Source organism: Balearica regulorum, chromosome 2 (genome assembly GCF_011004875.1).
Source record: "Balearica regulorum gibbericeps isolate bBalReg1 chromosome 2, bBalReg1.pri, whole genome shotgun sequence".
Classification (NCBI taxonomy): Eukaryota; Metazoa; Chordata; class Aves; order Gruiformes; family Gruidae; genus Balearica; species Balearica regulorum.
Window position 1 is genome coordinate 94,114,196 of NC_046185.1, and position 19,393 is coordinate 94,133,588.

Below are 19,393 nucleotides of genomic sequence, written 5' to 3' on the forward strand. Positions count from 1 at the left end.
ATACATCTTTCCAACCAAAGCAAAGCCTCTGGACAGTCTAAGGAAACTGGTATTTCCAGCACATCCAACATCATTTACCTTGCGCATTTCTGCAATAACTTCTGCGAAGACGGAAGCCAATTTTCTCAGACAGGCTCTCCCCAACCCCTGCACCCTGTTCCCCCTTCACAGCAGCTGACTTTGCAGCACCAAGGAGGCCTGCCTGGCAGCAATGCCCAGGTCAGGAAGGTGCCACCACAAGTGTGCAGGAGATGGCTATTCTCCCCAGCCCCCTTGGTGTCGTACTTTACACGCGGTCGTTACTGAGAGGCTTTCCAACCCCCTCGCCACCCCTGCAGCGCTGCTGTGCTGTGCAGGATCTATCCCGACCGGCTGCTGCTCTTCATCCCCCTCAGCTGCTACGCACACGCCGAAGAGCCAAAGAAAGGGAGCAGCTGCTGACGGAGATGAACCAAGGCTTCTCCACGCCTGTGGTGAGTGATGGGGAAACTGATGTATACAGAGCCATAAGCAGGTAACAGTTGTATCATAGGACCATTGCCCTAGCTTTCGTGAAGCTGGGCTGCTGAGATGACCCAACGACACACACATGCACACTTTAGCACTGCCCCCCTTTCCCTCTTGCAGCTTTCCTTAACCATTCTGGTTTTTAAGCAAAGCAGAGCTGCGTCCCAGCCCAAGAGCAGGAGCCTTATGGGGAGGTAGCTGGGTCCCCTGCTCTCATCTGGTCACTAACCCCAAAGCGAGGAACAGAGTGTGAATTCTCTCCCCCACAGCTCCCCATGGCTTCCGCTACTGTATTTTCTGTACAAAGCTATAGAGAGGGAAAAGGAATCTGTTCAGAATCATTTGGGAGGGAAGGATTAAAAAAAATGAAAGAAAATAGTGACACTGTTACAGACACTCACACAGAGAAGCCTTTGTGTGCCAGAGCAAGGGAGCCAGCAGAGATATCTCCAGCAGTTTACAGCATCCTAGCTTGCTCTGCTGGAACTAGCAACAAACTCATTGGGATGCAATTTAATCACACTGCCCAAAGGCAGATCTGCTAAATAATCTTGCTGGTGTGCTCGAGGGCAGGGGGTGTTTGAGAGCATTACTTGATCACTTCAGCTGAGGTGGGGTAGCTGTTTCTCCATCACTGCTAGACTGTGGGATATCCCCAACAGTTTGGGATTAGGCAGGTAAGCTTTCAGAGCCCTTCCCTGGTAATTTTCCTAGCGCTGCTGGAAAGGAGGCACAGCAGCCGCAGAGAGAGGGCAGCTGGTGTATTGCATGCAGCGCTGGATTGTCCCCTTGATAGTCTCACCACGAGCTGGTTCCCCTGCTTCCTCTCCACACACTCTCCAGCCTTTCCTATCTGATATGGGCTTGGAATATGAATAAATAGCGATTAGCCCTCAGAGCAGAAACACAAAACACAGGCAGGCAAGCCAGCCAGCACCTCTCCCACGCACACAGCGAGCCCAGGGATGATCAGAAGGGTGAAGCAATGAGGTCCCACTGAGGTCAAGCCCTGCCCAGCCAAAATGGGAAGCAGAGTGAGTCCTTGACCACAGCTTGTGTGATGATGGTCAGATGTTTTTAACCAGGCTGTTGTAGCTCAACCGACTCCCACCCCTCCTACAAATGAGGTTATAAATACCTATTCCATCAGCTGTGCTATAGAAGCAAGTTCCTCAGTGGAGAGAAAAATTAATCACTGTGTGCACAAGTCACTGAACTGTAATCAGACCTTCAGCATTAGCTGTCTTTAATAGACAGGTGCTCAGCAAGGAAAAGCTCGGCTTCCTCCAGGGCAAGCGAGGCATATTATGGAGCTATGCTGCCAAAGCTGAGACTGCCTGGCCCCATTTTGCTGGAAAAATGGCAGCATTAGCATTTCACACGTGCATACTGGTACCCTGCACCAGATGCCAACACTTATTTTTTATAGACTCCTACAGCAATGGATACCAGAGGCCAAATATAGAAAGGTTTCCTAAGGCTAGCTCTACAGTTACCTGAGATTTATTATACTAATGACCCTGTTCTCATATTAGTCAGTGTAATCTCTGAAACATTCAAAATAAACCCTCCAAGTGCCCTGGAAACCAAGATATATGATTAAGGCCAGATAAGGGCAGAAGCTTTTCACTGATCTTCCACCACTGTTGTATTCAGAGCTCAGTCAGCCTATTAGGTTACTCTAATTAAACATTTCTGCTTTCTTTTTAGCAAAGCTTATTCATTTGAAATTGTGCATAACAGCCTTACGGAATGCACTTTGGAAATGCTGCAAGAGGTAGTGAAAAGACAGGATCGCTATTCCTGTAGACTAGAGCTAGTCAGGCTCTTCATTAGAAATGGGAGCAACCAGCTAGAAAATTAAACAGACCATGATGTAAGATGTCAAAGTATACTCTGTGGAAAGACATTCTTCACTGAGACACCCCGGGACTTGCTGGAAGTTTCTGGCTATTGCCAGGGAAGCGCATTTGAGCAAACAGCTTGGCTAGGGGAGTAGCAAGCCCTCAGCACGGCTCCCCACACTGTGGAGATTGCCACCAGCAGAATTCTGGTGTTTCATCCATTATTCAGCAGCTGCTGCCAGCTCTCATTCGCATAGATCACCTGGGCATGAATAAGTAAAACACCATACATACGAACTTATGACAGAGGAGAGCATTAAAAGCTAACGAGCAAGCAGGCTTCATGCATTTGCTTGTACAACAGTCTGACACTGACCGTTTCACCAGCACTTAGTATGCTGAGATCCAGATTTTGGACCATTTTTGCTCAGTGACACACCAGAGGAGCCATTTCACCTTCTTTTTCAGCGACAATTATCTTTTTACCTGGACAAATGCCCCCCTCAACCTGTCACAATAAATATTTTTAGAATACTAAAATAAATCTATAATAATTCCCATTAAAACTGTTTGTACAGACCATGGCATGTTCCAACCTCCCAGTACTGCTGGCAAGAATTCTCATAACTCAGCTGTAGCATTACTTCTTGTCTCAGGACCAACCTAACAAACAAGAATCAAATCTTTTCAGTGTTGCTACACATCCAGTGGAGATTTCTACACCCATAGGCTTTCTATGCAGCCTTGACTTCAAGCTAGGCTGAGTCTTGAAGTGGTAGATCAAGAGCCTGCCTCATTAACCGAGGCAATAATCACAGCTAGACTTTGTGATCCTCATTCCTGACCTGCTTCCAGTATCTCTGCACTGTGCTGGGCAGATAAAACCAGTCTGTATTCTCACATTGCCAGCTAATCCTGGGAAAGGCTTCTGGATGCTACCCTACTCTAGAGAAAGATACTGCGTAATGCTAACACATGCAGTTTGGTACATTGCAAAGTTCATGGTTTCTTTCCTCCTCTTCTCAGAGGCAGTAGCTCTCAGGATCATGCCACAAAGCTGCTGAACCAGCCTAGCCAAGCCACAGCCATACCTGAGATAGCCATAGCTCTCCCATTAAAAATAAAACCAAACCCAAACAAAACAAAAATGCTCAAACAAGTTTCATTATATAGAACTACATTCAAGTGGCACCATAATTGACCAAACTGGAAACTAAACCTTACAGAAAAACAAAACAAAACACCACATGCTTTTTCTTTCCACCAGGAGTCAAAATTGTCACTTGGCCACCCGGTATTACAAAGAAAAGAAGAAAGAAGTGGTCAGGAGTACTCTTAAACCAGCTGGCCTTCTCTATCAGCACATTGTGTAAGCTATTGCAAAGCAGTTTATATACCAAAAGCTTTTGGGAAAGAATTTTAGAAGAAAAAGTAAATTATAAGTACTGTTGGTTGGCTTTTGGACATCTTGAAACTTTATGATCTATTTTATGTATGTGGAAAGTAGCATATTTAAGATTTACTTGGAGATTTTTCACAGGACCTAATACAGTAACAGATATGCAGCCATTCTTAGAGTGCTGATGACACTGTTAAGCATATAAAGATTTTTATGGTCTGAACTGCCTGTATCCCTTTAAGGTACTCCAGGAAATTAAAGCATCTTTGAGTTTCACACCAGCACAAGATGTTTCTAAGGCAGCAAAATAAACCACAGATATTTCAGAACTTATTCATTCAGCAAAACTGATCCAGGTACTTAGGAGTTCATTATAGCATATGGAAGTGAAGAAGAACCTTTGCTCAAACTATAAAGCCAGACTCACTTATCTAATTTTCAGCTTACTGTAAAGCAATAGAGGTTTTAAGCAGCATCTTATAGCTAGGCTATATACACAGACACATTTGTATTGAGGAAAAGTAATTTCAAACTTGGCAGTGTGTGCAACTATGTCTGAGGACCACTATTTCCCTGTAATGCTAACAATCTGGATAATACATTTTTCAAAATCTGCAGTAAGACTTACACGTTTCTTCCTTTTGGAAACAGGGCATGTTTCTGGATGTTCACCTTAGTTGCTTTTCATTAGCATTTTCCTCCTAAACCAAGACACTTATTTCAGTTTGCTTGATGGTGGGTACATTTACTATTGAACCTTCAAAATAGCACCTGCCTTAATTTCAGCCACATTTTATAGAGGATGAGATTACCTCTGAGATTTCTGCTTATCTGTGACTAATGTGAACACACTGATTCAGCAGAGGACTTTGGAGCCAGAAGTTTGCTGCTCATCATACAAGAGAGGGAGATCTCTTAATCAAATCTAAGAGAAGATTACCTACAGGTCAGTAGAGCCCTGGAACGGACACAGCTTATGTCTGCCCAGCACCTACCTCAGCTTCTCTCCATCCATCAGGATCTAATACAGCAGGAAATTCATCCTTCTGGCCAAGTCACAACTCCTCCCAGACACAAAGTCTAAGGGAGTCCACCAGAAGCATGACCTCCATCAGCATAAGGTCCTGCTGCAGGGATCCAGGTTGAGAGAGATGCCCAACAGAGAACAACCACGATCAGCTGTCTAGCAAAGGCTCAGCTGGAGAGGCCTCACCAGGCATCAGATCTTCCCTCAGTGTCACCTGTAACAGATTTCACCTGACTGCTTCTTCAGCCTCTCTTGAACTCTTGCAGTCAGCATCTTCTCCTCCTCTTGAGAGCTCTTCCAGGAGTGAATGGTTCCCTCTCATTGCTGCCTTACACTTTCTTTCAGGAAAAAAGCCTTGTGCTCGAGTGTCCTGTCTCTTCTCTCTGTTAACAACTTCCTTCCTAACCTGTGGACCTCTACCTCATGGATGCCCACCAAGCTTTTTAATATCCACCTTCTTTTCTACCCTATAGGTCTTTATTCAGGTTATTCACACGGCGGACCTGCATAGTCTGATCTGGGCCTGCTCCACACACAAGGAGATGCCAGTCTGGAATTTAGTCTTCCCTTTGGAAATTCTGGACCCAAGTCATAGCCAAAAGACAAAACAGCTCTTGATATAGCCAGTTGTTCATAAACATCGCAGTAAAGCTCATAGAGGTAGAAGTCACCGTAAAAACACTGGCTACACTGGGCAGCCTGGCTGCTAAAGCACATCTATCTCCAAGCATTTAAGAAGTCAGGTAGTATTTCAGCAACAAGTAGTATTTGCCAAATCCTACTTTCCTTCAAACGTCTGTCAGGAACAACACAGATACAGCCAGTCTTGCCTTGGGCAGCGGAATAGATGAACTGTGCTCTTGAGTTCCAAACTGACCCAGGAACCTGTTTGGACTGTGCACTGGATTGGCCAAAATGTGAGGAGGATTCCAGACACAGACAGGAACCTCACCAGGACAGATCTCCTTCTCAGCACCTAGCTTTCACGACACTTTTATACAACATTTCCACTCACTGCTGAGAACGGAAGAAGTCATAGGTGATCAGAAATTCTGCCTTAACGGGGAAGCTCCAGAAAAGCCAGTAGAACTGTACTAGAATTAAATCATTGCAGATTTTAACACACTGCACATATCCATGTGTTTTTCTGGTTACCGTAACCAAAATCTTGCTCTGGTGTTTCTGGAGCTAGAGATCACTGCTTGAACTGTCCAAAATAAATTCATTTGTAAAAAAACAAACCAAAACTGGCTGCAATTTCTGGTCTAGAAACCCTTTACATTAAGTTGAAGTGGTTTGTCTTTTTTTTTTTTCTTCTTCTGTTAAATAAAAAAGAACAAAATCATAATTAGAGTGATATGTACTCCCTAGATGCTTTAAAGTTTCCAGAAATAATTCTGGGTTTCAGATAACATTAAATACTCTTGTTCATTCCCATGAACAAGCACTTGCTATTACAAAAAAAAACCCAAAAAACAAACCACACCAAAACCAACAACAAAACAAAACACCCTCCAAAACTCAAAAACACTTCAAAGAAGAAAGTAGGAAAAACCCCACCTGACTTAATGTATTGATTCCTGGGAGCTTTTTGGTGGAAAACAACACTGCAAACTAAAGCAAGACCTTGGTAGCATCCCTCTGTACCTGCAATTCTTCACCCCCTTGGAAATCATTGATGCCCACCATCTCTTCCATCATTGCCTGACCTTGAGCTTGGGTCCTCCGCACCGATTGCTGGCTGCCAGATGAACCGACAAGACATGATGGGGTAAACAAGGTCATCTCAGCTGGCAAGGACCAGTGCCTCAGAAATGCCTGTTCACCAGTGAACTAAAACAATTCACTGCACAGGGAGATGCTTGCCAACACCTGCAAAGAGATAACAAAAACAGGCTGGAAATTAGTGCATCCTAAACATCTGTGTGTATACCGCAAAGCTTTCATTCATCCTAGGGGAAAAGCTGTAGGCCTGTTTCTCATTCCAAAGGAATTAGCCATCCTGCTCCCTCATGAGTCAGTTCACCCTGCCAGGGCACAACCTGGGTAGGAAACAGCACGGATCTGCTCTACCCGCTCAAACTTTCCCCAAAGCAGCTCCTCTGCAGCTCTAAAGGCTCATTTCCCAGGAACATCCACTCGGTATCTGCTTACCCTGCCACAGGGTCAGAGAAGCAGCAATATAAAACATCAGATAGTGCTTCTCAGGGCTTGTCAACTTGGGAAGGGTTTCGTTGTTTCTCTTGGGCATAAATGCTCTGCACTTCACAGAGGCTAGTTTTAATGGTGTAAGCGTCAGCAGGCAGAAGGGGAGACAAGACATTTGCCGTTGTTGTTGCCTCAAAAAAAATTCTCAAAACATCTGATGATTTTACAGCTTGGCTGTGAGAAAAACATCAGGTTTCTTACCTTGACAGAAGTCAAAGAGAAAAGCTGTATTGAGAGGGAATCCACACAGAAAGATTAGGAGACACATGCGTGTCTGGTTAAGGGTGTAATCTTGCAAACACCATCTTTGCAGGAGTAGTTTGGGTCAGTAAAGTGATCAGCACTGCCTGATGGCATTTCAGTCTCTATTTGGTTCTACTTAGATAAGCTTCCATAACATGAAACCGCAGGTGGCACTAACTGGCACTTCAGCAGGTGAGAAAAGAGAAGTGAGTAGAGATGTGAAGAGGCAGGGCAGGCTCCAGCTGTGGGGAAGACAGTCCTGTTTCATCCCTGTCAAGGAGCTGATCCACTAGATTTAATTGGATTCTGCATTTTGGACAATACTTGATTAAAAAATGCAGAGACAGTTTCTAAAACTACCTGTACTGAGATCATATCCAAGCTTAAATTTTAGAGCGGAGAGAAACACCACTGATTTATCCACAAGGGATAAATTTCCTTTGTGAAATGTAAGGAAGGCAGCTAATTAGAAAGCCAAGAAATTAGATCTGCTATGAAAATATTCTTATTTTGTTTATTATTACCAAAACAACACAGGAAGCTACATAACCAAGGCAAGATACCTGATCTGAACATAGCCTTCAGTTTTATTTTTCTAAGATGTTATTAATATTATATGAAGGCTAAAAACAGATTTGAAAACAAGGATTTAAAGTAGACTGCTCACTCTCTATTATGGCCAGTCAAGACAAAGTACAGCTACAGCACATGAAATGAGAAAGGAGGATGTATTTTAAGAAGAAATTAGCCTGATGTTCAGGAATGCAAAGTAGGAGCTGGGGCTCCACCGAACACCAGCCTCTTGGCTCAAACATGGTCTCTGTGTATTGTCAATAAAGATCTCTTTCCCAGCTCTCAGACTACATCCTGTATCACTTATTGCTAATGAATCCCTGAGGGGCTTAGATATTTAATATTGCAACATGAGAAGATGTCTTAGAAGCAAAAAAAATTAAAGCAAAGGCACCTAGGCTTTAACCGAAGTATTAATCATAATGGGCCAGATTCCCTCTGGAAGCAGAGCTCTGCTCAGTGCAGGAGCAAATGGACATCACCTCCAGATGCATGGGAAAGCTCAGTCCAAGCCTGGAAAGAGCAGAAGCAGTCCAGAAAATGCTCTGATTTATGTCGTTGGCCCAAATTCCTGCAAGGCCACCATGGGCAAAACATTGATCATTCCCACACCGTTCCCTGACTCGCAGCAAGAAAACAGAAGTGAGAAATGGGTCCAGGAGTTTGCCAGAAGAAGTTTCCAGGCTAGCAGGAGATTTACCACCAGTCCCTTGTAACTGGAAACTAGCCCATGGTCTCCACGAGGAGAGAAGTGGCCTTTATGTTGGATATAGATAGAACTCTATTGGCAAGTGCTCCTAGAATAGATGCAGCAACAGAGATTTTGCTGGTAGAACTTGCCTTGGTTCTGCTGGTGAAATAAGCCAAACTGACAGAAAGAGACTGTTCCAGGGGCTTCTGCCAATATTAAAATGTCATTAAAAAAAAAAAAATAATAATTTGCTTCTCTGCATATTGTTATTGCTCTGGCAACAACTCTACGTGTCTGTGGAACAGCTTTAAATAGCATGAACGGGCAAGATCTTAGTAGGTGATCCAAGTTTGCCCCGTGGAGAAAGGCAGCACGTTGCCTTTGTAGCACCCGAACTGCCCCACGAGCTCCGTTTGGACTCCATGACTGGGGCTTGAGAGGATGCAAAGCCATCGCTCTTGTGCTCTGTGTGAGGATGCGGTCTGCCTGCCTGGGGTAGCACTGACATGACAAACAATAGCTCCCACGTTCAGGGTAGCTACAGTTTCTGCATTCATAGACACAGATTCATAAAATCATTTAGGTTGGAAAAGACCCTTAAGATCATCAAGTCCAACCATAAACCTAACACTGCCAAGAGTCAAGATACAGATGGCATCATTATCTGCTTTTTCTTTGGTTTTCTGAAGAAGTATGCATTTAAACAGTATTAGGATGAGGGCCTATCACACCACAGTTTGTCCAAAATTGTCATTATCTCTAAAGCACATGTTGCAATGTCAAGATGGAAATAAATTTAGCAGCACTTTACCCAGTCAACAGAACAGGGCACCATCTAAGGCGGCTAACAAAAAAATAGATGAGACAGAAAACTGATCCAGGATGAAGTAGGGGAAATGTTGTAATAGCAGCTTACAAAGCTTTGGGAATGGTAAGCTTGCCTTGTGTTCCCATCCCCACAAGATGATGTGGAACAGCTTATATGCAAAGCAAGGGGCATCTCCATGTATCGCAGCTATTAGCTTTGGGTCCTTAACTCCACAAGGTGCGTCAGGCTATCTTTGACTATAGTCACCAATAATTATAGAACACAAGCAGGTATTGCCTGTTTCTCTTAAGCCCCACAGCGGGCTGGATCTCAGATCAGTTTCCATTAGTCAGGCCAGTGTCAGATGACATACCAGATTTACACCATCTGTAGCGGGGATCCCCATCTGCCTTGCCTGTTCTAAGAAGCCAAAGACAAACTCTAAAGCTGGGAGCTATTTTAAGAGGACCACACAAAAAGTAGGAAAGAGTAAAACTTTGTCAAAACATCCAGGGGAGCAGAGCCTTCTCTCCTGCCTGTGGATGCTAGCAAATAACAATGACCACATTTCAGTTAATAACTACCAGGTGCCCCAGGCCACCAGATCAGCTACCGAGGACAAAGATACAGGGTATTTCCACAGTGTCAGGCAGTTGCTCCATCTACTGGATTAAGCCTACAGCCAAAGCATCTCAGCTCTGCCCGGGCATTGTGAACACAGTCCTCTGTGTCAGTCAGTCAGTGAATCATAACTATGAATAATTTTAGTAAGCCTCAGGGAGGTCCTGAGTACTACGGAGATCCTGGTGTTGTGGGTGAGTTGAGTCACTGGAATGGGGAATAAGGAGAAAAAATGGTAAAGCCACAGGCAGGCTGGATGGTCTCCAGTTATTCTCTGTTCAGTCAGGCACTTGAAAGTTAATTTGTGAAGTAATGTGACTGAAGTCAAACCATAAATGAAGTTCCTTAAAATACATAAACAAATTAACATTGATGCTGCTGTTTCTAGGTTTCTAGGGTACGCTGAATGTCAAGTGACTGATGATGCATACTGAAAGCCTTGCAACAAAGGATCAGTATTTGCTGAAACAGAGCACATCATGGAGTTTTGCTTTTGACAGAGCTGAATGCCAGCGTGTTCAGTCTTCCACACTGATAGACACAGTCAGCTAGGTGAAGAAGAAAAATTTTTTTTCCTGTATCATTCCACACCTTGTGTGATCATTTTTATCAGGGTGAAATAGAAGGATTTTTTTTTAATATACGCTCACTTTGCACAGCTTTAAGTAGCTGCACAGAAATGTATTATAAAAAGCTTTAGCCTTAACTGCCATTGAGAATAAAAAAAAAGTTTCAGAAAAAGACAGAGATATCTTTCTTCAAAGTGACCATCGTGCTTGGGTACTGAGTAGGATAATTCAGATGATATACATGGGGGAGGTTTGCTTTCATTTGTTCCTTTTCATGTCAGGGCAGATAGCACTTCTTCCTATAAAACTTCAAAACCCCAAAATGTCATAGGAATGAAGGTTGTGACAGTGAAGGCTAGTAATGAAAATGATGTCAGAGTAAAGTGCGTCTGATAAGAGTCATCACTTCATCAGCTGAGGCAAACTTCTCTATAAAAAAAAAAAGACTATGTATACCACAGCTCTTAGTGTGTATGAAGGTTGTTAGTCAATATTACACTTATAAAAAGATTTTGTGCTGAGGAAGATCTTGTTTTGGGAACCAAGGACTAAGAGATTCACATTTTATTCCCAACTGCAATGGGGAAACTTTGTGTGACATTGGGCTAGCTGTCATTTCCCCATCTGTGTGATGGTTGATATATTTTAAGTACAATGCCTGTATCACAGCAAGATCCCGAGATGGAAAGCTCTGCATAAACATAAAATATAATTATTCTTAAAATTATTTACAGCATCTGAAAATTATGAAAATTATTATAAATTATTATCTTTATCCACCAGGAAACATTTCATTTCATGAGAGATGTCACTGGAAGGAATTCTCAGAATAGGAAAGAAAAAAACACGACCTATCCTAAAAATTACTGTGATAGGAATGATCTTTTGGATCCTGCATATCAGCGCAGCTGTTTCTTGTCATCTGCTGCTTTCCCTGTTTGTTGGGATCTGTTGAGGACAACCAGCTCCTGTCCTCATTTCTGCTCTTTGGGTTAGAAGCTGGGACAAAGGACTAAGGGCAGGGGTACGTCTTTCGTCCCAGATTTCTGCTTTGATGATTTGAAAACACAACTGCTCGCCACCCACAAGGGGCCTGTGCTGGCTGCCTGCATTTACATCCTCATTCCTGGCCTCTGAGTCATGGTGGGAGCAATGAGATTAGCCAAGAGGACTATGAGATGACTCATGCAACATACATACCCACAAGGGTGCATAGCCACGCACCCCACTCCCTTTTCCCCCATCCTTCTGCCCCATTTCTCCCTCTTATTTTTAGTATTTCTTTACTGCGCCTGGTCCAAGCAGACTGCCAATGCTAGCACTCCACGTGTGGTTGTGGGTTTCCGAGCTGTCTCACAACACAAAACAGACGACTATAAGAATCTCACAGTAGCACAGCTCTTCTCTACAAGGAAAAACTCTCTCAAACTTGACTAGTGAAGCACAGTTTGGAGCACTACACAGCCACAAATCCAAGTCAAACCAAAATACTCAGTATTGTGTGTTAAATGTCCTAGAAGATTTTACTCCTACTGCCTTGCAATGATTGGCAGAGATGTCTATCAGAAGATATTTGAGAGACAGCTATACCAAAACACAGAGGTGACACATGCACAGAGCCTTTTTTGATATAAATAGGATGCCATTATGATTCTTTGTTACACGCAATGATAAATACCACTTATGATTATTAACTCTGCTGTATCACCAGTGATGTAGGAGAAAAACCCAGGACATTTCCACTTAAAACACAAGATGCTGCCAGTGTTCTGTAGCCAGGAATTGCTTCGTATTTCTTGTGGATTTCATAATTAAAGTAAGAAGATAAAGGACTATCCTTTGAGGTTTGCAAGTTCCTAATGAGCTTGGTTCTGTGGTGAGAATTAGTGGAGCCTGATGCCTTTCTTGAACAAACACTCTCTGTCTGTGCAATGTGTACACAGCTCAGTGAATTTACTGAGGGTGAACTGAGAGTACATCATACTGCTTCCCACCCGCTATACTAACTCCTCAAAAACTGATGCCTGCCCTGTCGTCTGTTAATTTAGGAGGATGGTCCAGGCCAACAGACTGTGATTATAGGTATGTCTCCTGGTTTTGGCAGGGATAGAGTTAATTTTCTTTCTGGCAGCTGGTGTAGTGCTGTGTTTTAGATTTAGGATGAGAATAATGTTGGTAACACACTGATGTTCTTAGCTGTTCTTAGACAAGCAGTCAAGGACTTTTCAGCTTCTCATATTGCCCTGCCAACGTGAAGGTGGGGGCACCCAAGAAGCTGGGAGGGGACAACAGCCAGGACAGCTGACCCAAACTGATCAGAGAGATATTCCATATCATACAATGTCATGTTCCATTTTCTAACGGGGCAGCTGGGGGCCTTGTGCAACTTTGACTTCAGGTAAGAAATTGCGCTGTTCATCACTTGTTTTGTATATATTATCTTCCTTTTTGTTTTATTTGTCCTATTAAACTGTTTATCTCAACTCACAAGTTTTCCCACTTTCACTCTTCCAATTGTCTCCCCCATCCCATCGGGGGGGGAGCGAGCAGCTATGGCGGGGCTAAACCATGACAGTATGGCATTTTTTACTTACCACAGTGAAGTTAACAGTGCTCACAGAGATTGTTAACTGCAACACCCCCAACCAATCACCAAAAGAAGAACAACAACAAAGTCCAAAAGCACCCAAATTGTTGTAACAAATACAGGCAGAATGAGGGCAAGCTGCCCATATCCTCATTACTCCCTCCCTGACCAAAAAGAAATGAATCTTTTTGCCCTAGTCATCACCAAGCTCTCTGCTAAGAGGGCTCTCAAAGGTGCCAGATATTGCTGATCAGTACATGATATAGATGTCTTATGATCTAAAAGAGTTCATGACATTTTGTGCTAGCTGAGGCAATGGTGAGCTCAGCTTTGGGTGTACAGGCGGTGCTGTGGAGCAAAAGACTGCTGTGCAGGAGCCAGGCCCATTGAGCCACAATTTGGGTCCTCCCATGCTGTGCTGAGTGCCAGCAGACTGAGCCTGGGTCTGGTACACAGGTCAGGCTCAGCTGGAGCCTGTCCTGGGAGCCTGCATCTGGTGGGGGAGGTTGGGCTGCTCTCTGTAAACAGATGATTTTGTGCCCATTAAACCACACCTTGTTTACAATTGCACAAGTTAGTGAACAGCTGTTCCCCTTACCATCAATATTCAAGCTGTTTTGAACCCTATGCATCTGGATGCCTAAGGGAAAGCTATCTGAGCTATGGTATCCAAAGATGCTACAAATTGTGTGATTTGTGCTCTCACTGACACTGTCTTAAAACATTTGCTTACCTTTTCTGCGAATACACAGCAGGACCATCGAGGATATTTTTCTCTTCCTTACTAGTGAGTCAAAGCTTTCTTTGAAATACTATTATCTTTCAGAGAAAATGATACCGTTGTGTGTGTGGCACAATCTACACAATCTCAGCCAGGGAATAGTGGGGTAGTATAACACGTGCCCTGGCCACTATTTCTTAGGCTACGATTTAAAAATCATTAATACTGAATCCATGCCCAGTGCAAGTCTGATCCAGATTAGACATGCTCACACACACACATTTCTGTCAGAAGGAGCTGGTGCACACAATACAGAATTTATGCACTTTACGGGATAGCCGCATCCAGAAGCATCTGTCCAGGTCACAGAGATAAGCAGTAATTGATCTGCCAGAGCCTGCTGAAAAGTAGGTGATACATTGATACATTTTTAAGAAACTTGAAGCAATAGAATATGACTATACTGTACCAGCAGCGTGTCACATGGTTGCAAGCATTTTTGATCTAGTTTTTGGAAGATCTTTGTATCTTCCTAATAGCAGCAAAAGAAATGATGCTCTGCTGATGTGCATAGCTCCCCTTGCAAAGCAGATCCGGGTGTTAAGCTCCAGTCTCTGATGTCTCTCCCCAGGCGCTGCTGTGCAACCCTTCACCTGATGCACTGTGAAACCTCCCAGCCCCCAAGGACTGGTTTACGCTAAATAGTTCCCACCAGTTTAACTTCAATCAGTTATTAAACTGATTCAGTTAATCCTTCAGAAACCCCTCTGGGGACACAGCTGAACTCATTTATAACAGTTATGGCTTAGAGCAATTTACCTTTCAGTTGGTAAGTTAATTGTGATATCAGTTTAAAACTTAGCTTGGTAGTTTGTTAACTTGAAACTAAGACATAATTGCTATTAGCCAAAATACTGTGTTTCCAAGTGATGTTTTTCATCACTGATTACAGTTAAGTCAGTTCAACTGTTTGTACAGATCAGCCCAAAATCCCCTGCCCCAATTACATGGTCTTGAGTTTCAAACATTGAGCAATGCACAAGTGAATGATCCATCTGTCCTTCAGGTAAATAAAAGGGTAACACAGGCAGTACTCAACCCCTTTTTTTCCAAAAAAAACCACAAAAAACCCAACAGCTCAACACATAGAAAATGTGTTGAGAAATCATAGCAAAATGGCAGTAATGTAGAATTTGACCTACAGATTTTCCTTTCGGTCCATCAGCCCACAGCTCCTTAGAGACTCCCAGCTTTAAGTAGAGAGCATTTACTAAGTGGTGGGTTTTACGTACATATTTGTTTGCCATGCTTGTCCCAGCCACTGATTATGGCCTTGCCTGTGTGGTGTAGCTACACCCTAGGAACAAAACTACTAGCTACTCCTATGATATACGAGGGAACAGGCTGCTGTTTCCAAAAGCTTGGAGCTGTCATTGCTGGAAACATACTGAAACAAAGGAAGAAGTTCAATTAAAAGCAGGTTCTCCTGGTGTGGTGATTATCCCAAACTAGTTTTACTCCTGACCAGCACCTTCAGATTAATTAGCTATAAAATCTAATTAAATAAATCTATAGAATTAAGCTAATAAAATTAAATAACATTAATGAAACACAATTTGTTCTCATTTCTAGGATGGGAGAGGAGCAGCAAGGAAGACGGTCCTTATGCTCTCACCTGATGGTGCTGCCAGTGCAAAAATAAGAAGCATCGAAGTGCTTTGCTTAGCCAGGCTTGGTTAATCAGACCATCGCCTGCTGCAGACTCAGCAGGAAGCAGCCTGGGACTCTCTGGCAAACCAGTTTGGGGAGCAGGGTGCTTCCAGGTCAGGCAGCGGCTGCTGGGGTGCACGGGACAGGAAAGCACGCGCTGCCAGGGTGCAGAGCGGGGCTCACCACCGGCACATCCCAGGTCCCGCGGCCACATGGCTGCTCGCCAGGACAGCGGGCAGGGAGCCAAAGAGCTTTTGGAGCTGCTTTCTTTTATAGCTCTGCTCTTCGCTAGCAGAGGGAGGAAGCAAGGATGAGGGGATTAAAGCAGGCTGAGCCAGGGCGCATGAGTGTCACAGGGCATCATGCTGCACCATGCAGGGGACAGCCTGTGTCTCAGGAGAGGCTGATGCCCACAAGAAAACAAAAGAGCTTCAGAAGAGGTGAATGGCTCCAGTCACACCTTTTCCATCACACTTAATTTGCACTTGCCCCAAGGCCAGCGTTGCTGTGCAGGGTGAACGCTACTGTCTTCCTGCATCCCTCTGCTTCTCTCTATAAAAGTTTGTAGGACTTTTTCTCTTCCTCATGGGGGCTGATCTGGGTTTGACAGCTTCCTGGAGGGAGTCTGCATGCTGCCCCTCCAGCACATGCAGCACCTATGTCTAGCACTGCTGTTATATTTCAGCTCAATGACCAGGTGGTAGGTTCTTTCTCAATTTCATCACCAGTGGAGAGATCTTTTCCATTTCATGAGCACAAGTCCTGTACTATTTTGGGAGGGCACCAGGTGTCACAGCTATACACCAAGCTGTGTTGAATTTTTCATTTTGCTTCAGCTTGATTTCTTTTCAGAGTTGAAGCTAGCTTCAGTTTTCCCTGGCTTGACTTTCTTCTGGGTTTCCACTTGAAGAGTCTGTGCTGCCCTGGCACAGAACTCAGCTTCATTGCTGATGTTTGCCTTCCAGTGTATTTTGACATGACATTTTCATGAGTGCAACTGATGTGAACCTAACTACTTTGTTTTTTGTTGGGTTGTTGGGGTTTTTTTTAAGCTTCTAGTGTACGACTTAGTGGCAATAAGTGGTCTATAAAGTTTAAGTGTAAAAAGATCCTCATCATCTACCTTTGCAATACCAGCATGTGTTGCTGAAAAATCTCTGTTACTTCTTCCTCATGTGGCCTATGGTAGAACCACAGGGCAGCAAAGAAATAACTGCTGAAGCTAAACCTGCTCCTTTCTCAGGTCTTCTGTTCCCAGATGGCACTCAACATCTCTACAGTCTTGTTCACCATAATGCTGAAGTCCTGATGGATGGTCCAAGGCCCATCCATACTGGTCATCAAATGCCTTTCAAAATCAATTCAGGCAGGGAAAAAAGGGAGCTCATCATTCTTCACATTCATCTGGCACTTCTTCAGCAGGAAAACATGAGATGTGTCAGGGTTGAAGCCAGCCTCACTTAAGCTTTGCAATCATTTATTCTTTCATCCATGACTCTTGTCAAAGCTTATTAACACTCAAACAATCCTCAAGAATGAGCCTCCACACTCTCTCACCCTCTAATTACAACTGTGGTGTCTCCTCTCACATCCAAACCCTCCCATGTTCTTAAGCAAATATGTTGACACCCAGGCCAGCCTTATACAGCACTGTGGAAAAATCCTGCGCCCATATTGTGGGCAGCTTGCTTCTCATCTGCAGCCAGAATCTGATGGGCAGCTGACCCCAACTAACCAAAGGGATATTCCATATCATATGAAATCATGCTCAGCATATAAAGCTGAGGGAAGAAGGAGGAAGGGGGGCAGGGAAGTGGCACGTTCAGAGTGATGGCATTTGTCTTAAGTCACCATTATGTGTGATGGAGCCCTGCTTTCCTGGGTATGGCTGAACACCTCCAGCCGATGTGAAGCGATGAATGAATTCCTTGCCTTGCTTGTGTGTATGGCTTTTGCTTTACCTATTAAACTGTCTTCATCTCAGCCCACGAGTTTTCTCACTTTCACTCTTCCAAGTCTCTCCCCCATCCAGCTGGGAGGGAGCGAGCAAGTGGCTGTGTGGTGCTCGGCTGCCGGCTGGGGCTAAGCCACAACACACCCTGAAGAAGATTCCTGTGAAAGCTGCCTTTGTCAGCCTCGCACAGCTCTGCTAGCTCTTCTGAGACAGGGAATATTCCCAGAAAGCATCTGCAGCCCCTTTCTACCCACTGCACCCTCATGAACAACATACCCTGAATGAACTGGATGGATAAGAACAGAAGAGAGAATAAGCAGTCCTTGGGTGAAGCAGGTAAGTACCCAGTAAAAAGCAAGAAGGTCTGTGGCAAACTTCATGCGTGACTCACTTTGAGGCAGCACAAAGAGAGAAAGGGCCATTTTTCTTCCATGCAAATAAGGAGAAATCTTGGGTTTGTGGAAGAACTGCTTGAAAGGACAGGATGCTCAAGTCCCTAGAGGAAAGCCACCAAGTAGGGCTAGTGAGACTCCATGGTTTTCCACTGGAGACATAGACAGCAGTCCCTCCTGATACACCAATACAGCACCTGACCAGCTTTGAGCAATTCTTGCCACTACTTTGCAGCCTAATCCATAAGACTGCCATGACTTACAGAGGCTTTTCTCTACCTCTTGAACAGAAAAGCAAGAGCCAACCACTGAGCAGTTCAGCATCCTGCAGGGCTGCTCAGTATCTCTGTTAGGTACAAACAGTACAAAGCACCAAGGAAGAAACAGACATTGAAAAACTTCTTCCTAAGGCACAAAAATAGAGAGATGTAGATACCACCAAAAGGTTATTTCCCACTGAGGGCAGCAGGGGCAGGGGGTGCAGATAATGCTGAGGCAGACAGCGCACAGGATATAGTGTAGTGCCTCCCCTCGCAGCACAGTGCTTTGAATTGTGCTTGCAGGGTATTGCCCACCACAGCACAATCCTGTTAGCAGCACAACAGGATTGCCAAAACGCCATTTCAAGCCTGGTCACTCTTTATGCAATGGTTGGTTTCTACCAGAGTGACACAGCTGAGGGAAGGGGGTGTTTGCAGGCAATATGATCTGCTCTGCACATCTGTACAACAGGTGGTGGTTGTTTAGGTATCTGCCTCCTTCACTGATGTGGTCAGGAGACATGGTATCCCATGTCCTGGCTTTCATGCAGACTACAACAGGTAATACATCAAATGAAGAATGGGTGGACTTCTGCTGAGGTGGTTTTGGCTTATAAGCCTTTAAAAATATTGTAAGTGACTGGCAATCCAAAATGAGTAGGTCTGATGGGTTTTTCAATTCAAGAGACCTTGGTTTATTCTCTGTATTAAGGGATTCAAAGAATGTAAACAAAAGGAAAACTGCCATCTCCAATGGTTACAGCTTCATGAGCTTGCAGTAGGCTTGTTTCTGTATCTGTTTTCTTCTAGTGAAGAAGCTGGTGCCTTTAACCCAAAGGAGAAAATATTATTCCTCACACAAAAAGTCTCAGCTGCCACCCAGTGGAATTAGAAATCACTGCATTATACCAGTGGCTCCTACCACTGCCTCATCACTCTTCCTGGCTACAAAATTTTAGTAACTAAGAGTAAGACTTGGTTTGTCTGCAGTATTCCCTGCCTGTAGGTCATCTAGCACTTCAGAGAAGTATCCCCACTTCCATTTTTCACAAGGGAAACTGAGGCACAAGGGCCAAGTGATCTGTCCAGTCACACAGCAGCTCAGAAACACAGTTAAGAATAGACCATGCTTCTCCATGTTGGATGGCCTGAACATGGTTGGCCTGCTGAGCCAAAGAAGATCCTATGGTTTTGTAGTTTGAAGCAGAGGGGACAGTGCAGAACAGTGGAAGAGACAGAAACACAGCAGGGGCTAGGGGTGGGATTCAGCCTGTCGCTT